The 13,332-nt window shown below is 32.5% G+C and overlaps 1 long non-coding RNA gene across 1 annotated transcript in view; it reads left to right on the plus strand.

Moving 5' to 3' along the window:
• The window catches only part of LOC307196466, a 295,692-nt gene that overhangs the window by 234,439 nt on the left and 47,921 nt on the right, over positions 1-13,332 (plus strand). The window contains exon 2 of the long non-coding RNA XR_013831144.1: positions 7,971-8,006. This is a non-coding gene — a long non-coding RNA (uncharacterized lncRNA). The remainder of the gene's footprint in view (positions 1-7,970; positions 8,007-13,332) is intronic.

Here is a 13,332-nt window from a genome sequence, read left to right on the forward strand (position 1 = left end):
ACAGTGGGAGTTCTTGACTAGCAAAAGAACACAGCATTTTGTAAACACTCAAAGGCTCTTGGCTGAGATCTGTAAGAGCTAACCCAAAGAACTTCATCTAAAGAGAGGTATCCAATGCTTCCCCCAAACTGTGCAATATCCTTGAATCAGCTCATTCCCTGATTGAATACAGTGATCTGCTCCCTCATAGGCTGCCTAAGAAAGGACAAGATCGGTTCTATCTAAAGTAGGAGAATATCGTTCAGTGGCATTAAATAGTTCATGTACAATATCCAGCACTCAATCAAAAAAATAAAAACTAAGCCATAAATAAATAATAAATAAATAAATAAAGGAACAGGAAAACCGACAGTAGCAACAAAGCATAGACTATCCAGGTTCTATAGCTGTGAGACTAGACTTATGTTTGTGAGTAATATGTCCAAGAACATAGATAACAACAGGAAGAATTTCATCATAGAACTGTTATCTAGTGGAAAAGAAATGAATGGAAATTCTTGAGTTAAAAAAACAATAATGGGAATTGATGATTCAGCACATGGAGTTACTTACAGATTGGACAAAACTGAATAGGTGATTAAAGTGATGATGAGTAAAATAATAGGTGAATAAAAATAATCTGGGCTAAAGAAGGAGAAAAGCGTATGTGGAAAGTACAGAAGAAAGTGTAAGAGACACATGCAACACAGAGAAGACAAATAAAACACATGTCCTTGGTGTTATAAAAGGGAAGAGAAGATAGAGGCAGAAGCAATCTTTTAAGAGATAATGGAATTTCTTAGAAATGTAATCAATCACAGTTGGAAGCTAAGAAGTTCATGAGGGAATTGAAGCTCTACAAAGACTAATTATATGAATAGATATTGATTTTACAGAACAAAAATATTAATGTATTCGGTTGCATAAAATAGATGAGGAGTTAACGTAATGACAAAATAACACAGTAAGAGAGAGGGGAATAAATAGAGTAAATGTACTTTAAGGTAACTGTATTTTTAGGTGAGAGGTAAAGAAATAATTTATTTCTGACTGTAGTGAGTCAAAGTTGCATATTGTAATTGAAATTATTGTAGAGGATGTATATCATAAAGCTAAAAGAAAATCAATCAATTATGAAAGAATTAATTCACAAGAAGGAGAGAAGAAAGAACATAAAATGGGTGGGACAAATAGAAATAGTGAAAGGTAAATATGAACCAAAATATGTCAGACAATACATTTAGTATAAGTGGACACAATGCTCCAATTAAAAGACTGAATTTTAAAAAACACTTAAATTTACTGACAAAGACCCTTTAAATACAATGATAGAAACGTTATAAGAAAAAGGCTGGGAAAAGATCTATCAGACAAAAGTAAAGCTGGTCCGTCAATAATAGAAACAAAGTAGGCACAATGACAAGAAACATAACAAGAGACAATTAGCAGAACTTCATAATGTTACAAGGGTCAGTGTTCTAGAAAGATATAACCATGTTACACTAGTATGAACCTAACAGCAGGGATATAAAATATATAAGATAAAAATTTAAAGAATTACTTGAGAAATGACAAATCAAAAATTATACTGAGAGACTAACAGACCTCTCCCAATAACTGATAGTATAAACAGACCAAAAAAATCAATAAGTATATAGAGAATATAAATATTGTGATAAACAAAATTGCCTAGTTGACAGGCATAGATCATTGCTTCCAACAATGACAGAACACACATTTTCCAGTGTATGTAGAATATATTTGCACCCAATTTTGGAAAATGTTTCATGTGCAGTTGAAGTATTTGTGTATTCAATTATTATTTGGACACTAAGAAATGCAGTTCTAAAAACTCAATAAGATAATTAAAGTATTAAAGGATATGAGAAAATATTTTAAATTAATAATATATATAATATATCAAACTTGGATGTGACTAAATCTGTGCTTAAATAAAAATTCATACTGTAAAATTAATATATTAAAACCATGTTTATAAGTATCCATTATATTTAAATATTCACTATAGCATGTTAAAAATGGAAAGGCAAGTTAAATTCAGTAAAAGTAGAAGGAAGAAAATATATAAATAAGGGCAAAATTATGAAATAGAAAGTAAATGCATAATAAAAAATTGACTAGTAAAAAAGGTTTATCTTTGGAAATATATAAAATTGACATACTAATGGTAAGATTGATCAAGAGGAAGAGAGAGAGAGAAGGAGACAAGGCACAAATTAGCTTTACTAGCAGCAATAAAAGAGCATGAATAAAGATCCTACAGGTATTGAAAATAAAATTAAAGTATATGATGAATGATGTTTTAACAGTAAATTAGAAACTCTACATGAAATTGATAACCTCCTAGAAAAATAAAATATTCCAAAACTGAGACAAGAAGAAATTTAAAAAATCATATAGTGTTACTATATTAAATTCATGAAAATCTCAGTTCATACAGCTTTATGATGAATTTTTCCAAATATTTCAGATAGATGAAACACTAATCTTATGCAACAGTTTCCAGAGCAAAGAACAAAAGGAATCATTTACAAATCATTTTAAATTGCTATCATAACCTTCTTACCAAAATAGGACAAGGATATTATAAGAAAGGAAAGGAAAGCTGTAGGTCAATTCCTTTCACAGAAATAGATGTGAAAATGGGAAAATTCTAAACCAAATGTCAACATATAAAATTTAGGAATATTTAAAAGGGATAATATGTCAAGATCAAGTAGACATTATCTAGTAAAAAGGTTGGCATAAAGTTTTAAAATTACTTAAATATTAGTCATCATATAGAATAAAGAAAGAAAATATACACTTATCTTTATAAATTCAGAAAAGACATTTGACAAAATTAAAAATTCAGTATTCATTCATGATAAAACTCTTAGCAAAGCAGGAATCTAAAAAAACTTTTCTACTCTGATAATGGCTATCTATAAAAATCTGCACTAAGTATCATATTTGATGGTGAAATACTGACTATTAGGCCAAAATTAGGAGAACATAAAGGTGCCTACTACAATCACTTCTCTTAAGCATTTTACTAGATGTCTCAGCCTATTCCATAAGGCCAGGAAAAAACAGTTTTAAGAATTTAAAATAAAAAATATGGCTTTTGTTATTTGTGGTTTTACCCAAACATATCTATAGTATAGATTCCAATATACAGATGCAATTCCAATCAAAATCAGAACATATTTTATTGTGGAAATTAACAGGTTGGTTCAAGTTAATTCTAAAATGTATATAGAAATACAAGGGGCCAAGAATAGCCAAGAAAATACTGAAAAAGAAAAGCTTATGAAGAGGATAAAAGTTGGTAGGTTCACACTACTATCTATCAAGATGTATTATATAGGCTAATAATTATGAAAATGTTTTGTTACCACAGACATAGACAAATAGACCAATGAAGCAGAATAGAAAATTCAGGAACAAATCAGAACTTTCATAGTCAAGTGACTATGACAAAGGTGACACAGTGATGCAGTGGTAAAAGAATGTCTTCTTTAATAAATGTTCCTAAATATTTAATAAGTGTTCCTAAATTGGGCATCAATTTGGGGAAAAAAAAAACTTTGACCTCACTTTACACAGTACAGAAAAATCAATTCTAGATAGATCACAGACCTAAATATGAAAGATAAAAAAATAAAGTTCTCAAAGTAAGCATAGGAGAACATCTTTATGCCCTTAGAGTAGGCTATAATTTCTCATGAAGGACACTAAAAGCGTTAACCATAAAGGAAAACTCGATAACTTGGACTTCACTGAAAGTAAGACCCATGTTTTTCAGCATACATAGACTGTTTTCCCAAAATGATCTTTTACTGGCTACACAGAAAGTCTCAAGAAATTTCAAAGGATAGAAATAATATAAATTAATTTTTATGACCATAGTGCATTTAGGCTAGAAATCTATACTTAAGAGATAATTAGAAAATTATGATATGCTAAGAAATGACAACATTTAGTACTTCAAAATAGGTGAGTCAAAGACAGATTCATAATAGAAATCAAAATCTTTGAAATAACTGAAAAGAAAAATGCCACATTTCAAAAGTTTTGGAATGCCGTTAAAGTAATACTTAGAGAAAAACATAATTTTAAATGAGTATATTAGGAAAAGTAGAAATGGTTAAATTAATCAGTACGGTACAAAGAAAAACTATATATTTAATGGAATTAACTTATAATTTTCATATTGCATGCACTCACTCATGATGAACGCAAGGAGAATGCATAGAAGGAAATAAAAAAGATACTAATACACATTAATAAACTAGAATTCTAATAATCAATTGAAAGAAAAATTAATCATTTAAGAAGAATAAAATTGACTTTCAGTGACACTTTGAGTAATCAAGAAAGAGATAAATCCCAAATTAACAGTGTTAGGAATAAACTAAAGGAAAATCAGAATAGATGGTGCAGAATAAAAAGACAGTAACAGTATTTCAAAATAATTTTAGGCCAATAAATCTAGAAATACAGAAAGAACAGATACATTATTCAGAAAAATAACATCAAAACTGATTCAGGAAGAAATGCAAGCCTGAATAATATTAGGGAAATCTAATCAATGATCAAAAATATTCCCACTAATTTACTTTGGATAGCTTCACTATATCAAAAATTTGAGAAACTTAATTTGGATGTACACCACCTCTTGTAGGAAACAAACAAAAAAAGGTAGGCATAGAGAGATTACGCCAATTAAATTAATAACAAATACAAATTTTGTACAAAAAAGGGAAACTACAGTTAACTCAATTCAAGCATATTGACGTAAGACAAAATATTTTCAAATCCAAATCCAGGATAATATATAAAAAGAGTTTTATCTTTTTTTGGTTTATTTTATAAATGAAAGGATGTTTTAACTTTAAAAAGTTCATAAATATCATCCACCAGATTAACAAAGTAAAGGAGAAAAGTCATATGATCATTTCAATGGCTGAACAAAATTTTTTGAAAAATTCAACACTCATTTTATATAAAAGTCTTAGTAAACTTGGAAGAAAAATAACTTTGCCATTTTTAAAAAATCACACAATTTCATAAATTAAATGTATTAAATTAATGTTCCACATTATTCCTCAAAGAACATCATGACATCCAGGCATTTTGCTATTTGAACAAATGTAAAAACTAGCAATCTAGTACCATCTCATTTTTACAGAAAGAATTGTTCTTTCAAGAAACTCCAGTGAAGTCTTGCTTGCTCTGTCAGTTTCTTGCTTCTATTTTCTAAGGATAAATGATATAAATATCAAAAAATAAAAAACCAAACAAAACTCTTGTTCATTTATTTTTTCAAGTATTTATCAAAGTTCTTTTCCATTTTTTTGTTTTCTCTTCTGCATTGAATAAATAATTTCTGTTCTCTTAGGGACAAATAAATGAATATTTGGCTATCGTGTCATTAGAAGCACAGATCCTCAGTTTATTCTCATCTCTGTGTTATTCCCATTAAAGCATATAGATGGTTGCAGATGATCACTGTTCACTTTCCATGTTCATAGGCCACAAGAAGTCTATTTTCAGGAAAATTGAATTAAAGAGCTTTCTGATTCTAAGGCAACTGGCCCAAAAGAGGGTGGGAAAAAGATGTCATTATGAACATCTTTATGCTGAAGAGTGAGAATTTCCAGTCTACTCCTCAGCATAGCTCTTCAGCAACAACAGAGATTTGTGTCCTTAACACTCCTACCCCATCTCTAAAGAGGAGATTGTCATATTCTTGTCTGGTAAACTGCATGTACCAGAGAAAAGATCCACAGATCCTGCCCTGTCAGTGACTTGAAATGAAACACCTTGCTGGTGTACTCCTGTCACTAGAATGAAGCTCCATGATTTACATAGATCCTCATGAATCAGGAAGTTTTTAGTGCCTTATTCTCAAATGTGAATGAACAAAGATCACCAGATATTTGAAGAAAACCTCCACCATGGATGGCAGAAAACAAAAAGAGAAAGATATACAAAGGAAATAGAGATAATGCATGGGGAGATGTCCAAAAAATAAAATTAATGTGCTAAGAGATAGAGTAAAACTGTGGAATTCATGAAAGAAGGAGAGTGAAATGGGAAAAAGAGAAAATCATCTAAGGAATATTTAAGAAAATTACTCATAACTAACACACATGCCTCTCCCAAAACAAAAAGTTCATCTAAAGTTCAGCAAAATGAAATAAAAACAATAGATTCACATTAAAGCATATAATCATGAAATTTTAGGACACAAAGTACAGAGAGAAACTCCTAAAAGCTTCCAAAGAAAAGAGCAAATTAATAAGTTTATTTTTGAAAATCTCAGGCAAAAGTATATGACATAACAAGAGCAGTGTATCCTCCAGAGCAAAATTGGAAGCAATGCCAAAATTCTGAGTTAAAATGAATTTCAACCAAGGATTCAAGTAGTAGGTCCCTAAAAATTCACCTCTCTTTTTAGTATTTTTCAGAGATGTAGTATAGGTTTTGTTTTAGTAAAATGAGGCAGTAAACCAAGAAAGAACAGAAAAGAGGAAAATCAACCCAGAGGAGGGATGATGAAGATTCCTTTCCCACCATGGGAAAGGGAAAGCCCATAGTGGTACCTGTGCTGAAACCTAAGAGAGTAATGAATCCAGATGGGAGCAGGAGAGTTGGAGGGCACCTGAAGGGGTATCTCTAGGGAAAAGAAGAAAAATGGAATTAATAAATTATCAACAGGCTTTTAATGGAACTGTTAGAAGAGGCTGGACATTTTATTTAGATGTACAAACAAAATGTAAAAAAGTGAAACAATAATTACCTTCAGGAAAAAAATAACTGCAGGACAAAATATATTCTACGAGATGTTCTGTGTGGACAATATTTACCGAGATGTAAAAATAGAGACACTGAATACAGATTTGATCAAAAGCAAATATAGTCATGTGCAGGGGATGGGAAGAGGGGGAAGAATGGAAGTCAGTGAAATTGGATCCTCACCCACCATGTTATGGAGTCAATTTATAATGTCGAATGATAAACAGTAAATAGAGAACTTGTGTAAAAATAGTATTTAGAAATTCAGACTATTTGAATTTAATACTTTGCCAAAATAAGTAAATCAAAAGATAAAAAAATGAAGTAACGGTGCATAAATTGTAAATAGGGAATAAATATGGTAGATTATACTTACTGATGGGCAGTTTTTCCTAGGATAGGTTTTCTGACATATTTAAAACTGTTTTAAAGAAATCTTCCAGTTCTTATTATCATTCCTAATTGTTTGCATTTAAGGGTATATTATCACAGAAAAAGAAATGTCTCAAACATCCCACATTCAAAAAACCTGCTAATCATTAATATAGGTGAAAGAAAAATACAATTATTTGAGCCTATAATTTAGCTCTCTTTTATATATAAATGCAAATTGTTGTTTGCTTGATTTCATGTATGTTTTCCAAATCAGTTACACAAAGAGTTAAACAAAATATCTTTTTCAAAGCAGTTGCCTTTATGAAGATTGCCAAATGATAATTTAGTAAAAATACACTTACGGAATACTATTTAAAAACACCCAAGTGAAATTTAGTTCCCTTCATACTTTCACATCTAACTCATTTCACTTTTAAAAAATCTAACTTATTTATGCCTGGCTTAATCCTTTGGCCTGACTGAAGGAATTTATAACACACCCATAGCCTTATCTTGCAGTCAGATACCATGAGGATGGATGACCCAGGCTTGGATGACCCAATGTATTTCCTCCATACAACTACAGGTAGCTCTTTCCCACATCTAAAATTCTAGAAAAATTAAAGAGATGCTTCTAGTCCTTTGAAGAACAAATTAATTTTGCCATTCCTTCTGACTTTCATTTCTTTCTAATTGTAACATAAAAAGGATATGCATATTTAATAGGATTTAAGCAAGAAAACAAGTCACTTAAATCAACTTATCTATATTTTCTACTTTTTAAAAGTATACTTTTTATTCTTCCTTTACAGAAAAAAGAAAGACACTCTCTGCTAAAAGATGACAAGGTATCATTTGAAATCCAAATATAAGCCCTAGAATTAATCTAAAGTTGTACTTATCCAAGTCCTGCTTTACAAGTCAATTCCATTTAACTTATAAATAAGTTATAAACTGCTATAGTTCCTTTAACACATTCCCTGGATTGCAACTGTTTATTACTGATATTTGAATGAGCTAATAATTTAAAACATATTTAAAAGTTTCATCAGAGATCAAAATAAACATAACCATTTTTAAATCATAGAATTTCAAATTCTAGTGTATATACCAGTTTAATGTATAATAACTAGTGAAATTTAATTTTTTAACTTATATTGCTATTTCAAATATATGTACTGAAAATGAAAAATACAGTCACTGTCCTTAAGACATAGTCCTTGGTGTCACAATGTATTGAAGGGTGTTCCAACATTTAGTGTGATTTACTTAATATTATTCTTAATGGGAGACTCAGTAGATGATGACAGGTAGTCTTGTTTTCAGTATAGCAAAGAAATGATGCCTATTATAAATTTCAGTATCTCTATCCTACTAGGAAAAATTTTCTCAGATAAATTTTTTTATTCCACAGATGGAAAAAAATAAGCTATGTGATTTTTTTAAAAGATTTCACAGAAAATTAGAATGTACTTTAGGATTGGCAACTTAATTCAAGACTGCCTTTACTTATTTTCACATGTAGAAATTTTTACTGTGCATTTAAAACTTTGGCAAATTGCCAAAATACAGTACACAAGGCCTCTAAGTGAGGTATGGATTTATGGTAAGAATTTGTAGGTTAAAAACAGGACACAGAGACCCCAATTAGTATCTTTAAATTAATGAGTTCCAGCGCTGAAACTGGTTTGAGGGTGGAATCCCCAAATCCACTATATGAGGAATCCCGAACCAAGCAGAATTGGGAATGAATCAAAGATGCATTTGCATTGGCAGTGGTTCAAAATTTTATGCAAATGTTTGCTGGTGTCCACTTGAGCTAAGGAGGAGGGAAAATAGAGTGCTAATGAATTTTTAGTGTTGAAAACATGAAATTTACCTTCAAGATGAGAGAACAAGTACATTTAACATTCGGATTATTTGCACCTACAACTTTTTGCCCTTAAAATGCCTCTGCCAGAAATGATTTCTTTCAGTAGCTGTACATGAAATTTTCATAGAAAATGAACTCAATTTTACCTTGATTACTCTTCTAAAATGCACACATATTGCTTCAGTCAGTCTTGTGAAATTGATTCCTTACGTACTTATTTCATAATAACATAATAAACTAAAAGTATTGATAGCAACTCAGGAAATGAAGAACTGCATATTTTACTTTGGTGTCGGTCAGACTGAATTCACATCATCAGGAACAAGTGGGGACAGAGAAGAATAAAACTACAAGAGGTTTTATAGCCTCTAAAGAGAAACAAGGAATATATGTACATTAGTCACACTCAGGCTATTATATCATTCTGTTAATTTTTCATTTTTTCCCTTTATTCTTCTTCCTTATATGGAATACCGTGAGCATGGTACTTGTTTTCAAGAAATTCACAGCTAGTGTGGGAGAAGGAAATGAAATTAATGGTTCCATTTAGGATACATAATACCAATAAAAAAAACTAAGCCCTAACTTCCAGGGGCTTAAACGCAGTCTGCTGAGAATCTGGGCTGTGTACACTGTAGGGCAACTGTCCTCCATGAGTTGGCTCAGTATTGCAATTCCTAATCAAAATGTGCTTCCACTATTGTCTCAGCAGAGAAGAAAGGAAAATAGAGTTCAGCATTAGTAAATAAATGCTTCATATAGTTTCTCCCTCACGTAGTTCATTGTCCAAGTCCTATGACCATTCCTACCTTCAAAGTGAGAGGGGAAGTACATTCCAATCATGGGTCCAAAAGGAAAGGGTCTGTGATACAGGTGTTCACTAATAATGTCTGTCACATTAATAATTGCAAATAAAGTGCCCAAAGCGGTACAACTAAAGTGCCAAAAGCGGTGCAAATAATTTTTTTTAAATATTGTAAAAGCCAGAGGAGGTACTGTTTTGGAGGACAGCTTAGAGAAGGAATTACCTTAAAGAATGATTAGGCGTTTGTCAAGTGGAAATGGGTATCCAGGTGGGATAAGTGATGGCTGAAATGGCACAACATGAAGGGGAAAAGAGACAGGATTTAATGTTTTAAGAGTTGACTTGGGAATTTTTAAATCCCATGCTAAGGAACTTGGAATTTTTCTCGTAGGAAAGGAGGAATTCTCTAGGGTGTTAAGTAGAAGAGTAAAGCGATAATATTAGTCTTGGAAAAATCACTCTTGTGGGAAAAGAGAGACTGGATTTGAGAGAAATGAGATGTAGGGTATTGAAGTCTAGGCAGGAGCTGATGTGATTGTGAAGCACATCACCAAACACTGACATTGGAGATGGATTTGAGAGGCACTAGGAGGTAGAAATCAACATGGCCACTGATGGGGGCTGCTATCTGTTGGGAACTGTACTGTGAAGAAAAACATAAAGATATAAGACCTCTACCTGTAAGTACTTTATAACCTAGCAGAAAATCAGACATGTAAGGAACAACTGTTAAAGTTTAAGTGCTCTGATAGGCAACACTATTAAGAGGATGCCACAGAGAACATTGCAACCTTAGAGTGTGGAGTCATGCCAACTTCTGACTTTTTTATTGATATATCCTAGAACCCTGGGCTTTCTTTTCTTTTGTGTCTATATATTGACATTGAACTATTTCACACGTCTAGCAAAAAATATGTCCTTACCTGCAATGACCTGCATGCCAGTTCATTCTGAATCACCCGTTTTCAAATACTCATCTTGACTTTTATTGTCATCCAGAATTATCACACTTCTGAAATAATGAATTTAATAAATCTCATTTCTGACCATATCCTTGCATGATGACATTTAAAATCGGTACACTTGATGGTGGAAGGTCGTCGGGGTGCAGTTACAATAGACAGAAACATTCTTCTAGTCTTTAGCCTTTTATTCTGAAAGACCAGCTTAATTTCTACCATATATTATTAGTGTTCTTATCAGACATGGAGACAAACAACACAGAGGGCGTTGCAGTGTTATTCCTGGTCTTCATTCTTCCTGTTTCTCTTTTCTTTGCCATCATCTCTGATAATTTCCTCTGTGCCCACTGCACATAACTTCATATTACCATGCCCTTTTTGCGCAGCAGTGTCTGAGGAGATCCTGAAATCTCTGTGCTGTTTCTTCCCGGCCATTTCCAACTTCTCCCTAGGTAGGAGCATTAGAAATGGCAGCAATTAGCTCTAGAAAAACATGGCCCCCTTCCTTCTTGATCAAATAGAACTTTATTATTAAGTACTAGTCGAAATAAACAAGCCATTATTTATGACACAGAAATATGTCATTCAGGGAACTTTATAGTAATGCTATTTAATGAAATGGGAATTGACTTAATTATGCCCTGCTTTCTTCATGCCATTTACTTATGGTCATGTCAGTTTTTATACTACCACTTTAAATTTTAAGCCCTCAGTGTACAAGAATTCCACCTAATCACTCAACATAGCATTTAGCTGAGCTTCATCCATTAGTTCCTGCTGCTTTGATGTTTTCAGTTTTACTGATAAAATTGACATTATTTGAAACTTTAGAGCAATATAACTTATCACTGAAAGTGTCTGCTGTTGAAACGAATTTTTATTTATTTTATTAGATACTTATATTTGATTTTTTTACAGTATAGTTGATACTTACAGTTTTTTTTGAATTTTATTTTTTAATACAGCAGGTTCTTATCAGTTATCTATTTTATACATATTAGTGTATATATGTCAATCCCAATCCCCAATTCATCCCACACCCCACACCCCCACTTTCCTCCCTTGGTGTCCATTCATTTGTTCTCTACCTCTGTGTCTCTATTGCTGCCTTGCAAACTGGTTCATCTCTACCATTTTTCTAGATTCTACATATAGACGTTAATATACGATATTTGCTTTTCTCTTTTGGAATCACGTCTCTAAAAATGACCCAGTTTTGTTCCTTTTTTATGGCTGCATAATATTCCATTGTGTATATATACCACTTCTTCTTTAACCGTTCGTTTGTCGATGGGCATTTAGGTTGCTTCCATGACCTGGCTATTGTAAATAGTGCTGCAATGAACATTGCAGTGCATGTGTCTTTTTTTTTCTTTTTAATTTTTATTGGGGTAAAAAAATTATAATTAAAATTTCCTTTACAATGGTGTGTTAGTTTCTGCTTTATAACAAAGTGAAACAGCTGTACGTATACATATATCCCCATATCTCTTGCGTCTCCCTCCCATCCTCCCTATCCCACCCCTCTACGTGGTCACAAAGCACCGAGCTATGCAGCTGCTTCCCACTAGCTATCTATTTTACATTTGGCAGTGTATATATGTCCATACGACTCTCTCACTTTGTCCCAGCTTACGCTTCCCCCTCCCTGTGTCCTCAAGTCCATTCTCTACACCTGCGTCTTTATTCCTGTCCTGCCCCTAGGTTCTTCAGAAACATTTTTTCTTCTTCTTCTTTATCCACTCATCTGTCGATGGACACTTAGGTTGCTTCCATGTCATGGCTATTGTAAATAGAGCTGCAATGAACATTGTGGTACATGACTCTTTTTGAATTATGGTTTTCTCAGGGAATATGCCTGGTAGTGGAATTGCTGGGTCATATGGTAGTTCTACTTTTAGTTTTTTAAGGAACCTCCATACTGTTCTCCGTAGTGGCTGTATGAATTTACTTTCCCACCACAGAAGAGGGTTCCCTTTTCTCCACACCCTCTCCAGCATTTGTTGTTTGTAGATTTTCTGATGATGGCCATTCTGACTGGTGTGAGGTGATACCTCGTTGTTGTTTTGATTTGCATTTCTCTGATAATTAGTGAGGTTGAGCAGCTTTTCATGTGCCTCTTGGCCATCTGTATATCTTCTATGGAGAAATGTCTATTTAGGTCTTCTGCCCATTTTTTGATTGGGTTGTTGGTTTTTTAAATATTGAGCTGCATGAGCTGTTTATATATTTTGGAGATTAATCCTTTGTCCATTGATTCGTTCGCAAATATTTTCTCCCATTCTGAGGGTTGTCTTCTCATCTTGTTTACAGTTTCCTTTGCTGTGCAAAAGCTTTTAAGTTTCATTAGGTCCCACTTGTTTATTTTTGTTTTTATTTCCATTATTCTAGGAGGTGGGTCAAAAAAGATCTTGCTGTGATTTATGTCAGAGTGTTCTTCCAATGTTTTCCTCTAAGAGTTTTATAGTGTCCGGTCTTACATTTAGGTCTCTAATCCATTTTGAGTTTATTTTTGTGTATGGTGTTAGGGAGTG

This window comes from Stenella coeruleoalba (assembly GCF_951394435.1).
Source record: "Stenella coeruleoalba genome assembly, chromosome: 13".
In the NCBI taxonomy this organism is placed as follows: Eukaryota; Metazoa; Chordata; class Mammalia; order Artiodactyla; family Delphinidae; genus Stenella; species Stenella coeruleoalba.